Consider the following 25,485-nt stretch of genomic DNA (forward strand, 5'->3'; position numbering starts at 1 on the left):
AAAGTAATACCCAATGCCTGTGGCAGCCCAGTAAAAGGGGAAGACAAAAACTGGGATTTGGAGCATCCACATGAAGAGTGATGGGTCAAAATCTCTGGTCATGTCAATTGTATAAAAGCATGGCTACTACTTTATGTGCCGTTTCCCTTTTGTGATTACTCAGCTTGGCATACCTGTGGGAGACTTTAATGTTTGTTAAGGAGATTAAATTCATTACCAAATTCAAAGTCCTACAAAACAAATGGTAAGCCAAGGTAGCTTTACAATTCAAATACTTGCCATTGAACTATCTCCACAGTGCCGCAGCATTGTCACTGAAGAACAGTGAGTTGATTTTGCCGCACTGTATGGAGGATGTGTGGCACTTGAACATGAGCACTACTCAGAGGGAGGAAGTGGATGCTACCATGCCATGCCTTTTGAGCTCGGGACACATAGGCCATTTTTCTTACCGTCCCATCAGTTAAACAGAGATTCCTAAGCAACTTTGATCAGTGTACTTGATGTCTGAGACTCCATCATTCTGATATACATGCATGCATACATGACTACCCTTGCTTACCTGGAGTTATCGCACAGCCTTATGTAAAGGACGATTACATTTTTATCATATGAGCGACTCAAATTTAAATGTTTACTGTGTTGGCTTAGATACAAAAAGAAATTAGGATAACTAGAGAAATGCAAATGAAAGTGATTAGAGAAATAAAGATTAGAAGGATAATAATTACCAATAGCTGACTGCAAGGACTGACAAAATTGTGAACAATGTATACAGGGCCATAGAGAAGGGAGGTGACAGACAGGAAATGAGATGAAAAAGGATGCGCTGAACAATAACACCTGAACAGATGAGGAAAAAATAAATATCAAAACATTTTAGGCATGGTACAACAAATATGAAAATACAATTTAAGAGTCTATTTGTAAACATATTCAGATGAGCGCATGGTGAATTTACACATGAATATCTATAAGATGGGGATAAGTGACCAAAGCATGACTTGGGAATCTGAGGGAAAAAAAAAATACTGAAGCAAGGCAGATCCACCTTCAAGATACAAACCTTGAGTAACTTAGAATTTATACTTTGAAAATAACAAGCTGGAGAGTGTTGTCAAAGGGGAAAAGTGTAGAACAAAAGAAAAATGCATCTGGGAAATGCTTGATAAAAAACACACTTGTGCAACAATTTCCTCCTCCAAACTAAAACATTCTATCCTGAATAGTGTGTTCATTAAAACTCAGGAAGTAAACAACTTTCAAGTTTCAGAAAGTCCCTGAAACCTACTAGATTCTTAAAGCCCCCGTCCCCTCCCCCATAGTTTTGTACTCTGGATATAGTGGAGGAGAAAACCCTCTGACCTTTTGAGCCGCCTGCTAGTCAGGCAGAGAGCTCCAAGAGCTCAGCTTTCAAAAACTGGGCTTTTTGGAGTTGCAGACTGGCTTTGAGTTACCCATAATACTTCAAATAACCCCAATAAATTAATAACTTCACTAATTCTATATATCAGGTGAGTGGGTATGTGTTCCTGTAGATCCAGGAAAAGTTTCACATAATAAAGTTGTTGACCAAATAAGTGCCAAAAATGAGTATAGGACGCCTCCAAAGCAGCTGATAGATTAAAGAATATATGAAAGCAGCGTGTATGGGATGGACTCTGAAGTAGGATGTGAGATCCTGCTGCTTGGCATTTGTCATCAGCCAGAAGACATGCAAGTGAGGTTCTGCAGTCTGTAGCTCCCACATTTGCCTCTGTAATAGAGGATGGGATGGAGGTGTTGGCTAATCACTGGTTAGAGTTGATCTTTTCCAAAGGAAACAGAAGAGAAGTTGGATAGATACTAAAAAGCCGTGAGCCACAGTACAAGGCTGAGATCTGAAAAACTGATAAACGTAGGAAGAGTCAAATGATGGGGAAGAAGAAAAGAAGGCAAGAGTGATGAGTGATGCCTTCAGATGCAACCTTTCATACAGAGAAGGGGAAATCCATAGTTCAGTAAGCAGAGAGGGATCTTATAAATAGTCAGGGACTGTTCTGTCTTTCAACTGTTTGAATTGGAAAGGCCTTTAAATAAGGACTGAATGAACCTGTTAGGGCCTTGCTCATGATGTTGTGAGATCTGAGGACAGATGGGATCCATCTGTCTGTGGAAGTAGATAAAGTGAGTAGTGTAACGACTCATTTCACCTTGAGAGAAAGGTTGTATAACTGGAGGAAATTCATCTCTAGGTGGTCTGGCTCCATTGGGGATACTTGGTTATCACTAGATGCGAGTCCAGTAAATATTAGAGCTTGGAATATGATAGAAAAAGGTCAAGAATTACAGAAACTAGTTCTAAGAGGGATAGTATTTGTTCTACAGCTTAATGAGTCAGGTGTGACTGTTGGCAGGTAATGTTTTTTTTATGTATTTTTATTAATTTATTCAGATTACATCTCAGTTGTTATCTCCTTGCTTGTCTCCTCCCATTCCTCCCTCCCTCACTCTTTCACCATATTCCCCTCCCTTAGGTCTGTGACAGAAGGGGATCTCCTCCCCAGCCATATGGTCATAGCCTATCAAGTCTCATCTTGATAGCCTTCCTATTCTTTCTCTGAGTGCCACCAGGCCTCCCCTGCAAGGGAAAGTGGTCAAGTAGGGGGCACCAGACTTCATGTCAGAGTCAGTCCCCACTCTCCACATAACTGTAGAGAATGTCCTTTCCCTTGGCTAGATCTGAGTAGGGGTTCAATATTTACTTCATGTATTGCCCTTGGTTGGTGCAATAGTTTGAGCAGACCCCCATGGGTCTAGAGCTGCCCATCTCGATGTTCTTCTTGTAGGGTTCTAGGCTCTCTGGATCCTTCTATTTCCTTATTCTCTCATACTTCTCTCACTTAGAGTCCTGGAAAGTGAAGACTTTCAGGGGTCATCCCTGTTGGGCTAGTGTCCAATTATTAATGAGTATATACCATGTGAGTCTTTCTAAGTCTTAACTCACTCAGTGTGATCATTTCTAGTCCCATACATTTGCCCAAAATTTTCAGGATTTCCTTGTTTTTAATAGCTGAGTAGTATTCCATAGTGTAAATGTACCACAGTTTCTTTATCCATTCTTCAGCTGAGGGACATTTAGGTTGTTTCCAGATTCTGGCTATTACAAATAAGGCTGCTATGAACATTGTTGAACATATGTCCTTGTTGTGTGGTGGAGCGCCTTCTGGGTATATTCCAAGGAGTGGAATAGCTGGGTCTTGAGATGGCCCTATTCCCAGTATTCTGAGAAAGCACCAGATTGACTTCCAAAATGGTTGTACAAGTTTGTACTCCCACCAGCAATGAAAGAGTGTTCCCCTTTCTCCACATCTGTGCCAGCATGTGTTGTCACTTGAGTTTTGATCTTGGCCATTCCGATGAGGGTAAAATGGAATCTCAGAGTTGCTTTGATTTGCATTTCTAGATGACTAAGGACGTTGAGCATTTCTTTAAGTGTTTCTCAGCCATTCAATATTCCTCTGTGGAGAGTTCTCTGTTTAATTCTGAGCCCCATTTCTTAATTGGGCTACTTGGTTTGGTGGTGTTTAATTTCCTGAGCTCTTTATGCATTTTGGACATTAGTAATTTGTAAGATGTAGGATTGGTGAAGATCTTTTCCCTGTCTGTAGGCTGTTGTTTTGTTCTGTTGACAGCATCTTCTGCCTTACAGAATCTTCTCAGCCTCATGAGGTCTCATTTATTAATTAAGGCCTGGGCTGTTGGAGTTCTGTTCAGGAAGTTGACTCCTGTGCCAATGAGTCCCAGGCTCTTCCTTACTTTTTCTTTTAACAGATTTCGTATTATTTCTGGGTTTATGTTGAGGTTTTTGATCCACTTGGACTTGAGTTTGGTGCATGGTGATAAATATGAGTCTACTTGCATGTATACATTCAGTAAGACCAGCACCATTTGTTGAAGATGTTATCCTTTTTTCCATTGGATAGATTTGGCTTCTTTGTCAAAAATCAAGTGACTGTATGTGCATGGATTCATTTCTGGGTCTTCGATTAGATTCCACTGATCAACCAGCCTATTGCTGTGCCAGTACCATGCTGTTTTAATTACTGTTTCTCTATGGTACAGCTTGAGATCAGGTATGGAGATTACACCAGAGGATTTTTTACTGTATATGATTGTTTTAGCTATTCTGGGTTTTTTGTTTTTCCATATGAAGTTAAGAATTGATCTTTCAATGTCTTTAAATTTTTGTGTAGGTATTTGGATAGGAATTGCATTGAATCTGTAAATTGCTTTTGGTAGGATGGCCATTTTTACTATGTTATTCTCCCGATCCATAAACAAGGGAAATCTTTCCATCTTCTGATGTCACCTTCAATCTCCTTCTGCAGAGATTTGAAGTTTGTTTCCAACAAGTCTTTCACTTGCTTGGTTAGAGTTATTTCTAGATATTTTATATTTCTTGTGGCTATCATGAAGGGTGTAGTTTCCTTAATTTCTTCCTCTGCATGATTATCATTTGTATATAGGGAGGCTACTGACTTTTTTAAGTTAATTTTGTATCCAGCCATTTTGCTGAAGGTTTTATCAGTTGTAGGAGTTCTCTAGTGGAATTCTGGGGGTCTCTTATGTACACTGTCATATCATCTGCTTGCAGGTAACTTAAAAGGCTTTATGAACATACACCTAATAGATCACTTAGGACTTTAATGGCCTTACTGAGTCCTGTGGCAGGTTGGCATCTTTCATGAATTAGGAGAGGCTATGGAAAATGTGAATGATAGAAATAAAACATAAATTGGATTTGTAGTTGTTTAAAAAGATGTCATAAGGCCTGGGGCTAAAAGAAGGAAAATAAGGACAAGAGTATTTCAGTCACTCAATGGTGAACCTGACAAGATTTGTGTCAAGGCAGAATGCCCAGAAGGGGGGTAAAAAGTAACAGTCAAATGCTGTGTTAGTGAACTGCTAGAAGGCGTTAAAGCCTGAATAACAGTTTAAGAGACAAACAAATGATAAAAGAATATATAGTTTAAAAGATTTAGCTTGACTTAGGAACAGGCAATTATCCCCAGAGTATGTTGTGTGAAGTATCCTGGAAGTAGAAATGGCTTACCACACAGAGCTGATGACAAGGCTTGGGCCACAATGCTGACCAGCAGCCTCTGAGCACCTAGGAGCTGGCTCTGACAACAAGCCTAGCAAGCTAGAGTGACTCTCTCTCTCTCATGAGGCTAATAAATGTAGACAATCTGCTGTGAGCCCATCAGGGTCTGGAGACGTGCAGTGGTCCCATACTAACAGTATGTGCCAGATGGATGGAAGAGGCTGGATGGCCCAAGGAAATGTTCTATGGATCAGAGAAGTCTAAACAGGATGATGTCTCTCATATATACTGTTGTACTTAACATCGCTATTTAGGCAAAAGAACTGAGAGAAGTGATGACATCTTCCATGTTTTATTGGACCCTGATAATGGTTTTGTCAGTATCCCCTTCACAACAGGAGACCAGCTGGCACTTATTTGGAATGCATGCATAGTGGTGGGATGTATACATGTCCACGTGTACACCCTGTAAAAATGTCTTCTTATATAATGCCCACACTTGCTTGTCTCACAAACTTGTAAAAAAAATCACGTGGAATTGCTGTAAGACAGCAGCTGAATTAAAGAAAAGCAACCTTCGCAGATAAGAAAGGGGCTCCCCTAGGATGCATTAGGCTGTTAGTGAAAATCTCAGTGTCATGGGTGAGTTATGTCGACAGTATCACAGATGGCCAGATCTGAGAAGGACGAGCGTCACACACAACTTGAAGGTGAACAAAGACTGAAATCTTAAAGCTAAGTGAATAATGTGTGTAGCCAAGAGGTGAGGTAATGAAAGCAAGCTACAAACAGGTGGAGGACTTGAATGTTACAGACATTCAGATACGTGCCTAAGCAGGAAGCAGATTTTAGAGGCTGGTTGATACATCTGTGATTCCCTGAATGTTTCAAGTGGTTTGATTTTTAAAGTTCTGAAAAATAGGAGCTAGATTATAGAAAAGAGCAATGAATCGTGCATTCATGCAATGGGCATCTTGGCGCTAGGCAGACATAGTCCGATATAGTAGAGTTGCATATACCCATAGAAGGATCAGAGTTCAATGTGCCACACTATAAAAAAATCAATAAATCTTGAGATATTTTATATCAAGGATATTTTTTAGTTTATCCTTAATTAGATAAGTGGTGGCAAAAGTAGCAGAAATGAATAGATCAAACATTCTGAAAGGGCAGTGGGTCATAAGAAAGTTGGAAGGCAGACCCTGGGAGGGAAAACAACGCATCTTCAGGGTCAGCAGACAGAGAAGAGACTTACCAAGAGCTACAGTTTATCAGGGCCTGGGATAGAAGAGATATATGACATGAAACTTTGAATAAACTAGGAGGCAATATCATTGTCTAGTCATGAGCCTAAAAGATCCAAGAACAGACTTGAAAGAGATGTCAGGGAAAAAAAAGATGATCTAAGGTTTAGGGCTGACAATTTGACACACCAAGAAAAAAAAAGTGTAGTGAACAGTTTTCTAGATTGGTTTGGCCCCAGGGAATGTCTGTGGGAGATGTTTCCCTGAGCAGAGATCAAGGCTCATTAGAGAAAGCAAACTGAGCTCCTTCATACATGTACCAGTTCCGTCATCTCTGCTCTTGAAACTGAATGTCATGAGAACAACTGCTTCAAGACCCTGCACCTTGACTTTTCTGCAATGAACCATAAGCTGAGATTATGCTTGAGATAAACTCTTCCTCCCTCAAATTGCAGCTCTCTACCAGGGACAAGACCAGCCTGGACCAAGGAAGACAAGAAGGAGAAGGAGGTGATTATCTTCTGACTCCCCAAGGACAGTCTGACTAGCACCTCAATCTGTAAGAACTGGAAAGACTCAAATATTCTAAAACAAATCACCCATGGCTGATAAGTGTCTCAACTCCCCTGGAAAGTAATCTGTTCTTACCCAAACCGGATCCTGGTTACTGCAACTATAGAACCAACACAGGGTACAAACCAAACAGCATAATCTGTCTCCCACCCAGATCCCACGGTAAGGGAAAAAGAAAAAGCAAGATGCCAAATTTTAGTTCATTTTGAAAAGGCTCTACATGCTTGGTCCTGTCAGAAACCAGAGTACAACATTTGTTCTTCCTCCAGAAAGGCAATTTTGAATTCATTTCAGTCATTGCCTATAATTGAATTTAACTCCAGAAAATCCTTCTTTTGACCTCCACTTGATCTTCAACTTTTTTTTTCAATACAGTTCCTCAGAAAGCAAACTAGTTTCTCTAACTCACCAGAGTGAGAGAAAAGCTTTTAAAAAATACCTGAATCATGAACAAGCAAAAAAATAAATAAATAAATAAATAAATCAAAGCCATCTGTTTAGGGAATATCAGATCAGATGCAGGTAAATAATTAAAAGAGTTTAACTAGAGTTTTTTCTATACAAAAAGAAAATTTCAGAACCACATGGTATAAAAAGTATCACATATGGAAACTAATTAAAACCTTGTCAAAGGATGCTTGTCATCTCTTACACTTTGGTAAGTGAACAAGAAAATAGGATGAGATTGCTACAAAAAGGGGCAAAATAATTTACTTTGAATTTTGTCATTATTTATGAAAAAAATCTCCAGAACCCAAGTAGCATATTCTGGGACTCTTCCTATTGTTTTTAATAACATAAATTCAAATGCATACTAAGTTAACCCATAGAAATTCAGAATCACAGAGAGAAATGAACTAAATGTGTAGTCATGTGGCATCTCATCAAGAATAGATTTCAAAGGCTCACATCCTGAAATCTTGCATTAACTTAAAATAAGCAAAGCCACACAGGCAAACAGCTGAAAAGCTAATGCCCTTTCATAATTATACACAAAAAAATGATGCAATGCCTATGAATTAATCATTTAAGAGCCTGAGTTGTGTGCATGGCTCATTCTGTGTTTTATTAGAAGTATTTTATGGTCAAATATGATTTGCCACTTGCTGCCACCATGTCCTTGAGCACCCATGACTATTTTACTTGTACTTTTTGCATTCTGCTTTCACATTCCAATGAAGGTTTGGTATACACAGTGGAATATATTTCATTGCATTGCACTTGTTTTAGCCATATGGACATTGCCCATCCTCTTTGGATAATCCAGACCCATGTGCGCTCTCTCTCTCTCTCTCTCTCTCTCTCTCTCTCTCTCTCTCTCTCTCTCTCTCTTTCTTTCTCTCTCTCTCTCTCACACACACACACATACACACACACATTATTAAATTTAGATTTAGACGAGCTTTTGAATAATTATTCTCACCTTTCTACTTGGGAGTTGCTATCTAGTGTCAAACTGAGGGAGGGTGTCACTGTCCCCTTCTAGGTGCTTCGTATGCAAGACTACATTGGATACTGTTGTCCCAATATGATTGATAATAATAGTGATGCTGAGGGAACGCCTGAAGTCTAAGAAGTGGTGTGTCTGGAATGAAAGACTGACATGTCTTTCTCAGATGCCTACGTAGGTAAAATGATATTGTCTCCCATGATTCAACAAAAGCAGCCTGGCATAAAGGAGTTCTCATTCGTAGAAATAACCTTGACCCATAGAGAAGACTCTGAAACATGCTATGCAAAACCTGGACGTAGGCTTCCTTTTCCAAATGGCATTTTTTTTTTGACCCACAAGTGGACATATGTTTTATAAATTAAGGCTTATTATTTTTAAATAAGGGGGGATATGCATAGCTAATGAAAGCACTAAAGATGGGAAATCAGCCCCCAAGTTTGTCCATCAGATAACCAAACAAGTTACCAACTGAGAACTACAGTGACATTTTCTTCTTTAGAAAACAAAAGGGTATTTTAAATGCTGTACTAGTGCAAAGCCAATTCTTACTTTGTTAACTCATATCACAATACAATAGGAAACCATTGCATGCATGTTTGTCCACAGGTGTCAAATTGGTATTATCACCATGAAAATTCATTTTCACATTCTTATTTAGTAAGACAGCTCATTTGGGATTTAGTCTAAGAAAAATTTGTTTTTAGCATTTTTCCTAAGTATAAATCTACACAGATCAATAAAACTCCTTTAAATCGTACTTAACATAATTATAGCATTTATTTAGCACTAACGGGGGTGGGTTCCTTTTTAATTTACAAGCTAAAAGTGTATGAAGCTATCTTTTTTTTTTCAGCCTACATTTGTGGGTATCTTCCCTCAGGGGACATAGACAGAAAAAAATGTCACAGAGCAGAACAACTAGATGCTATTGTGCGATTTTCCTCAGACCCTAGTGAAAGGGCCACCCACATGCACGAGCTCAGCATAGCTGTCATTATTCTGAGGTAACCTTTTTGTTCAGGTGCCTAGTGAGTCTATGCTTCAGGGCACAAAGTCTGCGGCTTGCCTTGATTTAGATCTTCAAAAACCTTATCTTATTTTTCCACCCATTCATGAAATATTTATTGTTGTGATGAATACAGCATCATACTCTCTGGAAGAGCTGAGTTTTGCAAGCAACAATAAGTTTTCCTACTTAGATGAGAGCACACTGCACTAAAGGAATGCCCCACACCCTAAAAGAAAATATTTAACTAAAGACTCCAGGAAGGCATCTCAAGCCATTGAATTCTAAGGGAAATTGCCAGTACATTCTGAATGTAAAAGGAATGGTAAAATACAATTATCTCTTTGACTCTTAACCAGACTAAGTATCTTTCAGATGTGTTACAAGGATTACCCTTTGGTAGACTAATAAGAGGCAGAAGGGTTCAGTGTTCGACAGACAAAGGCACCAAGTAAAGAATGCCATGGAAAATCATAAATCCAGCAAACCAAGGAGGCAGCAAGACCATATGGTAGCCAAGACCATGGCAATTATAAGTAATGTGAGGCACAATACAAGGGGAAGGAGATGAGTTTCAAAATGATGGTTATTCAATTAGACCTCAAGACAAGATACGTGCACCTATTTTGCACAGAAAGTGAACTACATCAACGCATAGTGTTGGATGCCTCTGCGTCCTCTACTGGCCTCTTGATTAAGATTTTGATATTCTAGTCTGCAGCCAGTTTCTTCAATACATGAATCTCCAGGCTGATTTTCAAGTTGTCACATTTTTGTTCTTGTTGGTTTAAGAACTACTTTTTGAGTAATGTGGTTCCCACAAAAGAAGTACAAAATCACCCTACTTCTGGTTTAAAAGACCCTTTAAATTTCTCTCATCTTATTTAACACTCACCTGTAAGCTTTCTCATCACAGCTGTGTCTTGAACTTTGTCATGGCAATCCTGCTTTTGATCTACTTTCTCTGAGTTTTGAAACTGAATATATTACCTTAAATAAATGAATATGTCATGTTTCTATCTTATTTTCCTTAAATATCGACATGCTAGTCATCAAGTGGACTCCCTTTTTCAACTTATACATTAGGCTGATAAAGAGTAAAACAAGACAGTACTATTTTTAAATGGAACTCAGTGTCTCATGAGTATTCAGGGCCTAAGCACAGCTGACATTGGCAAAGATTACAGAGTGAAGAGCACAGATGAAGGTCTATAATCATAATGTGGTTTTATCAGAGAAGACATTCTGCTTGCCTTGCTTCCTTTATCTGACATCTAATCAAACTGGGATCAGATTATACCGGGAAAATTATATTTGTAACAGTGGACTCCATCCATTTCTACAGCCTAAAAAGTAGCCACGGTCCTTAAAAGACCACATCCGCTCCTTCACAGGGTAAATTAGCCCACTATAACATATCTTCTAGGAAATTAATGCCATAAATAATACTTTCTCATATGAGTTTTGTCCAAGTAATGATGAAGAACTACAATTTTCCATTGCCTTGAAGATTATATAAAGGTCAAGAAAAGAAAACAGCTTCCCTTTGTCAAGACTTCCACTGCATGGAAGGCTTCAGAAATAAATCTTCCCTACCATGTGCTGGTTCATTTGCTGCTTCAGTTTTCCAAAGTGATGTGAGGTCTTGTTACTTCCGTTCTCAACAGTAACAGCACTAATATTTTACATTTGGATCTTTCTGAATTTGCAGAAATTCCCTTATGTCCCCTCTGCATCACACAAAGCCTTATGTAATAGCCTAAATTTTTACAAATAGGGAAAAAAAGCTGGAAATATTATTGGATGCTTAATTTATGTCAGCATAATTTTTGTGCCTCTGAGTATGTTAAAATAATACCTAAAATGATTTAAAAGATTTAAATTGCTCTCTTCTTTTGCTTTATCGTCTTTGAATATTATCAATTTGATATAAATGTATGTGGCTTTTACTTCCTCTCATCATTAATTTTTCATTTCTGTCACAGCATCTTCAAGAGACCAATGATTGTTTTTTAGTCTATTGCTATTCTATTCCTGACTAAAACAGTGTCTGGGATATATTAGAAATGCTTCCACTTATAAAAATAGCTTAGAGTACCAGATACATTCTGCGCTTTTCCTTCTGAATGAGTTTCACATCATAAAAAGAAATATCAGTATGTGACAAGGCACAGGTGGGAGTGGTTCCCTGGCAGGTGTGAGGCCCTGGGTTTGTTGTCTAGCACTGGAGATGGTGGGGGCTTAGTGACAAGAATCAAAACAGACACAGTGATGGGTAAAGGGATATGTACCAGGTGGGCAGAACTTGAACAAAGATGGGTGGGGAAGGTTCATGTTGAGTATGGGCAAAATGAAGCATGGTAAGACAGGAAGCTTCTAGAATACAGAATGGCTCAGGAAAGGCTCCTCAATGTGGGCACAGTGAGAAAACTCATTTGAAAAAAAAAGTTTAAACTGAAGCTTTACAGTAGTTCACACAAACAGAATGTTTTAGAAAAATAATTAAAGACTTACTTAGTAGTTTAATCTCTTTTTTCTAAGCACAACAAGCTATAAATCAGTGGTTCTCAACCTGTGGGTTGTAACTCCATTGGGGGTTATGTATCAGATATCCTGTTTATTTAATATTTACATTACAATTCATAGCAGTAGCAAAATTAGATATATGAAGTAGCAACAAAATAATTTTTTATGGTTGGGGGTCATCATAATATGAGGAATTGTATTAAAGGATTACAGCAGTAGGAAGGTTGACAACCACTGGTCTAGACATTTTAAAATGACACAGTATCCCACTGAAGTGTAGGACAGTGACTGAATAGAGTTCACAGCTGAAGAATTAGACAGTGCCTACTGTTCACAGTCCCTTGACAGTGACCATGGCTTTTTGGTGCTCAAGAGACACACAGGGGCAACCTAGGTTGGCACAGGAATATATATGGGCTTTTAAAATATAAGAAGTGGATTATAATGTGAAGTATTCGATGCAAAGTGTCATTAAGGAATCAAAAGCAATAAAAATAATGTAGATGCAAGCTACACGGAAAAACCAGCTAATTCTATAAACACATATGCTTGATTAAAACAAGACCTTTAGCCTAGAAAACTTCAATGACATAGCACTTGTCAGGCATGGATGAAGTCCTGGGTTTGATCCCAGTTCTGAGCAAAACAAGGCTACAAAAGAAAGAAAAGAGAAAATGTCAATTTTCATAATGATAAGTAAGATATTTCAGTGAAAAAAATTAAAACCATACCTATCCAAAAGTCCAGCCCTACAGAAAATACTAGAGGAAAATTCCAACCCAAAGAAGTTAACTACATCATAGAAAAACAGGAAAAAATAAGTCCATACCAGCAAAAACAAAAGAAGAGAAGCACATGCGCACGCGTGCACACACACACACACACACCAAAAACAACAACATCAAAATAACAGGAATTAACAACCATTGGTCATTAATATATATCAACAGCAATGAACTCCATTCCTCAATAAAAAGAAACAGGCTAACAGAATGTATACAAAAACAGGATCCATCATATAGCTGCATACAAGAAACATACCTCAGCAACAAAGATAATCATTACTTCAGAGTAAACAGCCAGAAAAAAAGTTCTATGAACAAATGGACCCAAGAAGCAAACACAGAAGAATATACCTTCTTCTCAGCATGACAAAAAAGGACTTGGTCCAGATCATCAGCTAAAAAAAAAGGTCTAGGACAACATAGGCAACTGCCTAACATGAGTGAGGTCCTGAGTTTAATCAGTTAAGTACGTAGATAATAAAAGTTAACTTCTATCTCACACAAGTATGCAAGATGATTATTTCAGGTTCAGCAGTTCTCTGTGAAAAGAACCCACTCACTGTATTTGTTGATCTGTCATTTTTTTTTACTGTGCATTTCTTCAGTCATTTTGTAGTCCACTTTGGCCTCAATTCATCCAGCCATATCAATTTTACATTAAAGTCAGCAGTGAAAAAAACAAGGCTTTAAGAGTAAAGGGTAAAATTCCTAGACCAAATGCTTTAAAGAAGTTTCTAAGAGCCAGGAATTGTGGTGCAGGCCCAGAATCCCTCAACTCTGGTGCCCATTCTAGGATGTACAGGGAAACTCCATCAGGAAATTAAAATAAAAGAGGAGGGAAAGGGGGAGGGGAGGAAGAAGAACAAAACACAGACCAGACAGTGAAATGTAACTCTTTTCCTCAAAGTTGCCATAAAACCCCATCTTGTGTCCCTTTGCTGGTCAGAAAGGGAAATATGTGTGGACAGACACCACAGGGCCTGTTTCAGTCTTCTTAGATAAGCTATGATGCAGTGGCTGGGCATTTGATTTGCTATGCACTGGAAATTATTCCTGATTTATGACTTGTAACAGCATTCATAAGTCTTTTCATTGTTTCTCTATGAGTGTGTGCACATGACAGGGACACTGTGCCTGCGGAAGGAGGACAGCTTCCTGAAGTCAGTTCTTTCCTTCCACTGTCACATGGGTTTTGAGGACTGAACGTTTGGCAAACCTTTAACATTTACGCCATCTTCCTGGCCCCCACGGTGGATTTTGTATTAAACTTCACCTATTATTTTTATTCTTTCTAAAATTAACTTGGATATTGTGTTCTAGTCTTTTGCCTTTATTTTTCTATTTCATATCATACTACAGATGAAAGAAATCAACTGTATACATAGGAAAAACAACGTGTAAGATATTAAACTCCACTCTATGGGCTTCCTTTATGTATCTCACCTGTTTGGCTGCGTCTAAACTTCAAACTCCTACCCAGATCTAGACAATGGACAGGACATTCTCCACAATTGAGTGGAGGGTGGGGTCTGACTTTCACACGTACTCTGGTGCCTCATATTTGACCACATCCCCTGAATGGAGAGACCTGGTGGCACTCAGAGGAAGGATAGCAGGCTACCAAGAAGAGACTTGATACCCTATGAGCATATACAGGGGGAGGAGGTCCCCCTCAGTCACAGTCATAGGGGAGGGAGTAAGGGGAAAATGGGAGGGAGGGAGGAATGGGAGGATACAAGGGAGGGGATAACCATTTAGATGCAATATGAATAAATTAATAAAATAAAATTTTTTAAAAGATAGTAAACTCTTGGCTCAGCTTGAGTCATTGTCAGACACAGATTATGATTTGTGGCAAGTGACAGTTATAGTTGCCTGTGCCATGTCTGGCTTTGTAATAATAGACATTTGTAAAGTAATACATCTGTCTGTCATTCCATCTTGTAGGCTACAGATTAAGTTCAGAGCTTGCTACTTCCAAAGAAGATGAGGCTCAATTGTTCCCTACAAACCCTACATATACCCAACCAGCACTACTGTTCAGCTGACAGCAACATCAACAAAGGACACTGCTTTTTTAAGATCTTAAAACTGTTTTCTTTTGAGAAAACGCTCAGTGTGCTGGTTAGTTTTTGTACCTTGATGTACACTAGAGTCAAATGGAAAAGAGAAATTTCAGTTGAAGAACTTCCTCCATCAATTCCCCCAATGGAGAGGTCTACAGAAAGGCTTCTTCATTGTTAGTTGATGTGGGAGGGATGCTCCCGCCCCGCAATGGGCAACATCACCTCTGGCAATGTGGTCCTAGGCTGTATAAGAAAACAAGCTGAACCAACCATGGAAAATAGACCAACAAGCACCATTCCTCGGTGACCTTTGCTTCTGCTTCTGTCTCTGCGGCCCTACCTTCAGTTCCTGCCATGTCTTCTTTCAGTGATGGACCACTGCCTGAGAATGTAATTGACCCATTCCTCTCCAAGCTGCTTTCCAACAATGTTTTATCCCAGCAACAGAGGAGTAAAATAGACACTAAGAAAGAAAACTTAAAATTAGAATTCCACTTGGATTCCATGTCATTTTGTTGCTTTTTGCTGCTGTCGTTTCTGAGCACTTAAAAAAAAAGGGGGGGGGGGGAATTCCGTTAATAGAATTGTGTTTCGTGGCAAGCGTGGTTGAAATTGAATGAGTGAAGTCATATGCATTCTGAGGACCTAGGCTGGGAAAGTCAGTGAGAAGACATAGAATGAGTACAATAACCCAAGACGCATGCTTTTTTAACTTTGTCACAAAATGGAAGATATATCCATTGTGTGATGAAGTCCTTTAACATCTTACGGAAGGCTGCAGTTCTCTCCGCGGCACAGGCTCATGCCTTGCTATCTGCCAAGGACAGGAAGGCCAGAAGAAGAACTGCTTCTGGCAGCATTCTCAAGAGGTTTCTCTAACACTCTGTCCCAGGGGCAGCCAGCCAAGGAAAATCTCAACTTCAAGGTTTGGAAGAGGCATGTGTGGAAAAAACTACCTTCGTTGTCAGTCCAAGGAGGAGAACCTGGTACAGCTAGAGATAGGGCCATCATGCTGTTAAGGTGCACCTTAGGCGTGATCATTGGCAGGGTCTCTGGGGGGAAATACCAGTACCTTAGACGGGGACCACAATGTTAAATTCCAGCTAATCAGGTTTGGCAGGACACTACTGGAGGAAGGCTGAAGATTAACTGAAAAATATTATGGTGACTCCCAAACCATTCTGCTTGACTCTGGATTGTCCAGTGAACATTCTCTTCTGACTAAATCACAGGGCAAATTCTGGCAAATGACAAGGTTTATCAATGGAACACACCGTAGTGAATCTGCCTGTGTTTGCAACGAACCATAATAGAACACTTACCTGTCTTCTCAGTTACACACTAAGAGTCCACAGGTTTACTCACTTATGTATCCTTGTACCTAGGATTGTGTTTAAGCCTATAAAAGCCCTCAGCAAGTTCTTGTCAACTGTGCAAAATAGTAAATTGAGTTATTGAATTAATGAAAAGATAGATAGGAGAATTCTGCTTTGTCATTTCTGAGCTACATTTTAAGCAAATTTAATACCAAAATTTATTTTTACTCATTAAGGTTCTGAGTACAAACTGTCTGGCACTCTAGGGTACTCAAATTGAAAAATGCAAATATTCTGTTCTCCAATCACAGAGCTTACTAATGCCGTAGAGGCTTCTCTACTACGTTGAAGAGACTTTTCAATTTGCATAATGAGATTGAAAAACTAATAGTTTTTTATTTCTGTCAGCTTTCCTGAACTCTCTCAAGTTAAAGGTATTTTGCAAAAGTATATTTACTGAAGCTTATGGTAGCATTGGAAAATCTGATTTGTCAGAAGCTTATGAAAGTCACTGGCTGGAAACATACTGACATCGTAATTGTCTTTTGTTTATTTGCTTGTTTGCTTTTTAACCTGAAGCTTTATGTGTACTTTTCAAATAAAGAACTTTAAATGAGCTGTGCATTTCCAAAATAACAGGGAAAGAAGAAGTAATTGTTTTCATTGCTTCCTTATGATCACTCTACTGTAAATATACAAGATATTAGTGTTTCTACATCCACTCGATCCAATTACTACTATACGGTCACAAATTATGCTAACCTGTGCTGGCACTTTACTACAGTGATGCCATTTAAATTTTCTTTTACTCGCCTTAATGTTGATGTATTTCTTTTTCTCAGGAAGCAGGCACAGCACCACATCAGAAAACATGACTGGGATAGCGTGCTGGCTGCTTGTGTGTCAACTTGACAAAAGCTAGAGTCATCAGAGAGAAAGGAGCCCCAGTTGAGCCTCCATGAGATCCTGCTGGAAGACACTCTCTAGGTTGGTGATCAATGGGAGAGGGCCCACCCCATTATGGGTAGTGCCGTCCTTGGGCTAGTGGTTCTGGGTTCTATAAGAAAGCAGACTGAGAAAGCCATGGGGAGCAAGCCAGCAAGCAGCATTCATCCATGCCTCTGCACCAGCTCTGGCCTCTGGGGTCCTGCCCTGTTTGAATTCATGTCCTGACTTCTTTCAGTGATAGATCATGATGTGGAAAGGTAAGCCAAATAAACCCTTTATTATGAATTTGCTTTTGGTCATGATGTTTCATTGTGTTATCTGTTGTTATAAAATGTGAAACCCATAGTGTGCGCTCACAATAAAGATTTATGTTATAGAAAGTAATCTACGTCACTGATCATTTACATCATGTGTGGCCTGTTGCAATAGAGACCTTAACTAAGACAAATATTAGGAGTTCAGTACTTTCATACCCCATTAATGGTTCTGCATATGTTCTAAATGTCACTTACATTCATAAAAATTTGAACGGTGATTATTTTTAAAATAACAAATGAATAAAAGATAACTCATTCTCCATATCCCAAAAATCACAATAGCCTGTAACTATAGTGTCCTAGTTTGATTCTCTCTTGCTGTGATATAATATAAGTTTAATTTAATTAATTTTAATTTTAAAGGGGGAGCAGCATTATTTCAGATGAGAAGCTATAGCCCATCATTCATCGAAAGAAACCAAGGCAAGAGTGCAGCAGGGACCATGGAGGGGTGCTGAGGCCTGGCTTTTCTCTGACTGGTCACTTATTTACATAACCCAGGCCTACCAGCTCAGGTGGGCTTAGCTCTCCTGCATCAACTAGAAACTAAGAAAATACCTCACAGACATGATCCTAGGCCAATCCAATGGTAGCAGCTCCTCCGTTCAAGTTCCCAGTCCCAGACTTGAGAGGATGGAGAAGACCATATGGAACAAGGAATCACTAGCTTTCCTCTCTTGGGAACTACTTGTAATATTTGTGATTAACCTTGGTTGTCACTTTGAATGGATTGATAAGAAAATAGATTGTGAACTTGTCTATCAGCATGTGTCTGCTATATCCAGACAGGATTAATTAAGGGGGAAGGCCCAGCCTCAAACAAGGGCTTAGGCAGAATAAAATAAAACCAGGAGAGAGCACACCAGTACAGTCTCTCTCCCTCCCCCTCTGCCCACTCTCCCTCCCTCCCTCCCTCCCTTCCTTATCTCCTTATCTTTCTATGTCGCTATCTCTCTCCTTATCTCTCTCTCTCTCCTTCCAGGTCTCCACTAGTTAAGCATCTCTCCTCTGCTTTGCCCTTCATACAATTATTGACAAAACACTCTGGAACTATGAGTAAAAATAATTCTTTTCTCCCTAAAATTGTTTTGCTCATAAATTTTTGTCACAGCAAATTCTCACAGTACCCTCACTTCGGAATGGAAACCTAGTAAAAACCATGTTCATAATTCATCTTTCTGAAGGATAAATGGCACCCATGAACTCAGTAGTCTATTTTGTAGCATAGTTTTAAGTATCGCTTGTCCTTTCATTTGAATATTGTTAGGCAATCTTGGGTAGCATTCAGCCAGAATCCAAATTTGCACCTTCTTGATGTCAGCTGAATAATCCTTGAAAATAGTCCAAAAATTTGGCAGTAGTTTGAGAGGCACTAATTTTACATATATAGGACACACTCTTCAATTTACCCAACAATGCCATGTCCTAAGTAGTTGTGAAACATAGCACATACTATTTAAACTTTGTTTGCCTTGTGATTTCATATTATACCTTAACAAGATCAAAAGTTGGCGGATCGCTGTGAGTTCGAGGCCAGCCTGGTCTACAAAGTGAGTCCAGGATGGCCAAGGCTACACAGAGAAACCCTGTCTCGAAAAACCAAAAAAAAAAAAAAATCAGATCGTGTGTATTTCCTTTTACTAATGCTATTTCCATAGCCGTCATTCCAGGAGGAATTATAGGAACACAGCTTATGTGTTGAAGGGAAAAATCAGAATTACGTAGGATCATAGTTATCAGCTATTGATGTTTATTTAAACATTTCTCATACAAAATATTGCACAGTGATAAAGCATCTCCAAATGAGGGGCCAGTTCTAAACATCTACCAAACATCCTCCATCTGTATTCTGTTGAACCAAATGTGAAAGTATGAATTCTAGTACAACAGTAACACATCTGACGCCAAATGTAAAGCACTAAAGGTGATACACACACACACACACACATGTACATACACACACACACACACGAAAAAACACTATACAACATGCATGAACTTGAATCCTGTATTTCACCAGGCAGGTCCGTTCTGGTCATCACTTGGTCTTTTGTGACCATTAATGCATTATAAAACAGAGGCTCTAAAACATCTGGCAGCTAGGATGACGGGCACAGCAAATAAATCTGCATTGGGCAGTTCTCCCAAATTGAGCTACTTGTACCGAGAGGAAAGCTAGCTAGCCGGGTGCCAGTGTGCTGCAGAATTCAGGGGCTGTCAGATATTGCACAGGAACCATTTTCAAATTCATAGACTTCTAATAAGGTGGTAACCTTCCAGCAGCATTAAAGTAAAATCTGTGTTTCTCACTGGAAACAATTTATCACTTTCTAGAATATATGCAGTCACACATGAGAGAAAGAGAGAGAGAGAGAGATTTTATTCGAAGCATTCAGTGAAATAGATATATTGGATATTTCAGACGGGAAAGAAAAATACCAAGTCTGAAAGCATAATAAATTCTCCCAGGTCAGGCACTTCCTGTCAGTTAATGAATCCCTGCCCAAGAGGATTCCAAGCCAAAGCTTACGACTTAAACAGCAGCACGTACGGCTAATAAGGGGTTTCATACTGACATTTTCCGTGGTTTCCCACTAGTCTTTTTCTAAAGCCACAGTTCCTATCGATTCCCATCCCTACATTCCCTTTTAAATATTCCTCTTGAGAGGTGTGCTTTCACAGATTAGCAAGTGTGTGCACGAAGAGGAAAGCACAACCTTGGGATAATACCGTGTAACAACAGTGCTGGGTCTTCACAAGGTACTGCTATTGTCTGGAGAGCGAGGGTTTTCAGCGGAGAGCTCTAACAAAGGAGAGTGGGTTCGCTTCACAATCATGGTATTCTTGAATCTTTGTGATTATTTCCTTAAAATTATTTCTTAATCTCTTTGTGTCATCTGTTCTAGGTGGGTAGGATCTCTAATGAACACAGTTAGTCTCCCACATATGTCACAAGTATTTACTCCTGTGAGCGTTAACTCTTCCTACATAATTCCCTCTCTAGTTCTTTTATAAGAATGCTGATGAAATCTGTGAGTCACAGTGTTATCTCTTCCAAGAGCCCTGTACATGAGTCAGGGTCCTAATCTTTTGTATAAATGCACCGACTTCCTAAGAGCACTCTTGCCCAATGCCGTTAAGGTTATTTTTATGAAGCTGTGTTTGCTTCTCTTGGTTTCCCTCTTAACCTGGCTTTCACATATATGACTGAGATTCTTTTAACAAGAAGCTTCACAGCACCACAACTGGGCAGTTGTTACTCTATTCTTAACCCTCTAGGCTAATCTGGTTTCCTCCCAGAATAGATGCCAGAGATACTTTTCACTTTGTAGCTTTCCCTGTTACTGCTCCTTTCCTGATGTCTCTTGGATGTCTGCCCATGGCTCAATTCCCTACAGCCTTCTTAGCTCCTCCTCCCTTGGCTTTTCCCTGTTCAATGATTAGCTATAAGCTGCTTTATTGGCATATTAGGTGACAATTGGGAAGCAGTGTTTACACAACATTGAGACAGGAGATTTTTAGAACAAGGATTGCAGCCATATATGGAAGAGAGGTACAGAAATCAGCATTTGAATTTTGCAATATTATGCCTATACAATAGTGATTACTGAAGGTTTTTTTTTGTTGTTGTTTTTTGTTTGTTTGTTTGGTTTGGTTTTTTGCCAACCAGGTGGCCTGAAAGATTCCCAAATCTTCAAAGTCTAATTTCATTTAAAATTTTCTTCCCTCAGTTTATCTTTCTTTTTCGTATTTTTTTTTTTTTTTGTATTTTATTTTGAAGAATGAGAAAGAAACAAGACTGATTTTTAAGTTTTTCCTTGAAAAGGTCAATAGTAGTGGTTAATTTTCTTGGTCAGCTTGACTAGACCCTGGCATGGAGAGATATATGATTAAGCGTTTTTTCATGTTTGTGCCCAGTGAGGTTTCCAGAAGAGATTCTGTAAAAATGAATAAATTAAATGGGCCTTTTCAATGTTCGTAGCCAGTATCCAATTCACAGACACCTGTATATGACGAGGAGGCAGGGGAACCACATTTTCATTGCTTTAATGGTACACTGGTTTTTCCCTTCTCTTGTATCTCCTAGTTTTCAGGCCCTCAAAGTTCAACCGAACCATGTGTTAGCTCTCAGACTCTCAGGCCTTGGAACTCCACCGCAAGTTTCCTTCCATGGACATGTGCTTTTCTGGCAATGCTTATAAGCTTCAGCATTAACCAGTGTCTTGTAAGAAATCTCCTTCTACATTGTTTCCATTGCTGTTAGGTGGGCCAACTACGTCTTCCACTGAACACCCAACGCAGCTCTTCACATGCTTGCAAATCACTATTTCCTTACGTTATTCTCACTATACTAGGATGCCCTGAACTCCAATTTCTAATAACATTTCCTTCTGGGATTTTATCATAAAAGCTTTTAAGGTCAGTTGATGAAACTTTAGGCTTTCTCTGCCATTATTTAAATTTTCTCTGTAAAGCTTTTTTAACACTCCTGATTCTCCACCCTGTCCATTACAAAGCCATGTTCACATTTTATCAATTGCCTCAACAGCATCCCTCCTTAGGGACACGCTTATATTTTAGCCTATGTGTGTCTAACTTGATGCAAGTTAGCGTCCTCTGGAAAAGAAATAGTAACTGAGAAAGTGCTTTCTTCAGATTGGCCTGTAGGCAAGTCTGTGGAGTATTCTGTAATTGGTGATTGATATATAAGGTTACAGCCATGGTATCCACACACAGAGTGAGTGGTCTGGGTTACTTAAGAAATTGTGCTGTGTAAACCATGCACTCAAGACACAAAGCAACACTCCTCCATGGCTTCGGCTTTAGCTCCTGCCTCCACATTTCCTGTCCTGACTTTCTCTTATTATGGATTGTGAAAGGAGTGTGTAAGCCAAGTTAACCCATTTCTCTCCAGGTTGCTTTTGGTCACAGTGTCTTTATCACAGTGATAGACAGCAACTTAGAACACTGCCATAATAAATTAAATAAATTTATGCATTTCAAAAGTGTAAATTTATTATTTGTTCTCAGAAGTCTAATATGAACTTATTGGGCTATGTGCTGGATTGTTTCCAGGCATCTGGCAGAAAAGCCATGCCTTTGTCTGTCCTAGTGTCCCTATAAGTCACTAGCATTCCTTGGTTCATAGCCTCTCTTCTCTGTCTTCACAGCCAGCCATGACGGGCTGGGTTCTCACCTTACATGTCTGACCAAGAGAAGAAATTCGCCATGTGTAGAGATCATGTGATTAAGTTTGGCCCACCCAGTTAACCAAAAATATCCTTCCTTCCTGGGATGTACAGCCTTACATACATGTGCATAGTCCTGCCTTAATGAACCATTATATGCATAATATTCATTACATGAATAGTATTCTAGAGTACAGTCAGCAGCAATTTTGGTAACAAGCTATTTCACTAGTGTGGAATATTTCTTAAACATTAAAACACATGTAGTATATGTTACTGGCATTTTGCACAAAATCTGTCCAATACATTTGACTAGTGAAAGCTTAAAAAAAAAGCTCATATAGAAATTTGTATTGATTAGAAAGCTAGGAAATGTTTTCACATTAATAAGCACATAAGATGGAATTGTGATCATTTTAAAGACCTTTAGGTTTGAATAGTCTCATGATTTTAAATCTTGATGAAGTGGAATGTGTTACAAATTATGTTTCCCAACTTACAACTATATTATACATATATACATGCATGCATGCATACATACATATGAACATACATACATACGCACACACAAAGATGGCAAAACACAAAAAAGTCAGAATTAGCAAAATGGATTGTAGGGTAAAATATGTCTGCTCTTATTAAATTAATTAAACCTTGCAGATCACAAGGAAACAATAAAAACACAGAAGTAGATATTTTAAGCATTCATCATCACTTCTGTTCCCTAAATATATTCTTAGGGATTTTTGGAAAACATCAAATTACTTTAGTATGTAATAGCATACAAATTATATCCAGTAATTTTAGAAGTTATAAATGAAACAGAAGTGTCAAAAATGAAAAAAAAATAACTGTTGAATGTGTTGCCCTTGACATGTAATAAATACAATTGAGTCTATAACATTTTATTCTTCACAAAGGATGCTAATACTCCAATGTGTCTCAGACAGTTCTCTGTAGGATTGCAGAGACAAAAAAAGACTTAAGAAAAGGAGTCATGGGACCCACAGATTGCACCAAACTTTTATTTTCTTATGTCCATTTTAATGTTAGCCCTTCTTTTTCAATTTTTGATATTTAGCAGAAAGATGAAAGCCTATGAAGGAAATGCTCTTTGCACTATTTTTAAAGATAATAAGGATCAGAGATGCCCTTAATATAATTAATCCAACAAATATAAAAGCAACAAAAATGGAACACATCAGAATTACTGAATAGCTCATTTTATGTCATCAAGGTGCAGTGGGTAAAATTAATAGCAAACATATGTAATTCATGCTGAGAACATCTCCTAGTAAATTCTCCAATGGTATTCTTGAAACCTCCTCAACATTTCAGCTATTAGAAACTATGATTTTAGATCTTAGTGGAGAAGTTCATCGTTTTCCTCAGTCTTAACCAGCAGCCTATGGAGCTCCTTAGAGACAGGGTAATTACATATATTTAGAGAATAGGAAGAAAGGACACAGTGTGTAAAACAAATTGACACAATTATAGCAACAGTCTGTAAAAATCACAGTCTAGCTAAGGCTGTTCTGGCGAGCATTCTCTAGGGACTGAGGCAGATGTAGGACAGGTAATGTATTCTATTTTCATATATCTGTCTCTGACTCTGTCTCTCTTCCCCTCCCTACCTTTTGCCTTCCCTCCCTTTCTCCCTCTCTTCCTCTCTCCTCCCTCCATCCTTCTCTTCTTTTGTCCTCCCTTTCCTCCCTTCCTCCCTTCCTTCCTCTCTTTCTCTCTGACATTGCTGCTAAAAATTTTCATCTAAGTTATCAGTGTGTCTGTACAGTGATGATTTTTGCATTTAAACACTCCAGGGGGAAATAGCTGGAGAGAATATAGCTTGCCATAGACACCACATAGGAAACTTCAAAAGGAATGACGCTGACAAAGATTTCCAACAGCACTTCTTGACCCTCCCCCGAGAGGACATGTCCTGGGATGCTGGTACTCAATTTCCGAGTAATTGTCCACTTAAAAAAATGAGCAGTAAATGATGGAAATTGTTCTAAAAGTAAAGGCAGAGATGAATATGCATGCTCACGTGTCTTTGTCTCTATGTGTTTGTACAGCAGGTACTGAGATCACTGGGAAACTATATCAATACAATTATTAAGGTTTTAGAGTGTTCTTTTCTACTTAAACAGCAAATCAGCTTACTGCATCCATTTTACTTAACGCTTTTACTCAACGGTCAGTGGAAGTGTTTCTGTAAAGGTTCCTAAATATGCATCTTAAGAAATCAACTAGAATTTTTTTTATTAATTTATTCTTGTTACATCTCAATGGTTATCCCATCCCTTGTATCCTCCCATTCTTCCCTCCCTCCCATTTTCCCCTTATTCCCCTCCCCTATGACTGTTCCTGAGGGGGATTACCTCCCCCTGTATATGCTCATAGGGTATCAAGTCTCTTCTCAGTAACCTGCTGTCCTTCCTCTGAGTGCCACCAGATCTCCCCCTCCAGGGGACATGGTCAATTGTGAGAATTTAAAAAGCAAAAATATTTAATGAAAATTTAAAATACACACTTAGTCTTAGTTTTCTTAGTATAGATTTTTCTACTGAGATATATTAACTTTTCAAAATATATTTAGACATTATTTTGGTATATTTTAACTTGGGAACTTTGAGTGAAAGAATTCAACAAAAATTATTTCATTACTTCTTAAAATTATTTGTATTTTTAAATGTATGATTAATAATGAAGTAATGTTAATATTAGATATTTAAGGTACTAGGGCTGGGAGAGAGGATGGCTCAATATTTGGATATTTGCCACTTTTGCAGAGGACTAGAGTTTGATTCACAGCACCTACGTCAGGTGGCTCATAAGCACCAACAACTCCAGCTCCATGCATTCAAACACACACTTGTGGTCTCCAAGGATATTCGTGTATGAATGAAAATAAAACTAAATCTTAAAAATAAATAAAGTATGATTAATATAAAAGAAAGAAAGACCTATCTCCTG

At 38.7% G+C, this 25,485-nt stretch overlaps 1 long non-coding RNA gene across 3 annotated transcripts in view; it reads right to left on the bottom strand.

The window, feature by feature from the left end:
• Positions 1-25,485, bottom strand: part of LOC311584564 — a 184,273-nt gene that overhangs the window by 89,826 nt on the left and 68,962 nt on the right. For 2 of the 3 annotated variants that reach the window (XR_014774938.1, XR_014774940.1), the window contains exon 5: positions 15,080-15,202. The exons of the other annotated variant lie outside the window; for it this stretch is intronic. This is a non-coding gene — a long non-coding RNA (uncharacterized lncRNA). The remainder of the gene's footprint in view (positions 1-15,079; positions 15,203-25,485) is intronic. 3 annotated transcript variants of the gene reach the window in all.

Source organism: Acomys minous (assembly GCF_964271855.1).
Source record: "Acomys minous genome assembly, chromosome: 15".
Lineage (NCBI taxonomy): Eukaryota > Metazoa > Chordata > Mammalia > Rodentia > Muridae > Acomys > Acomys minous.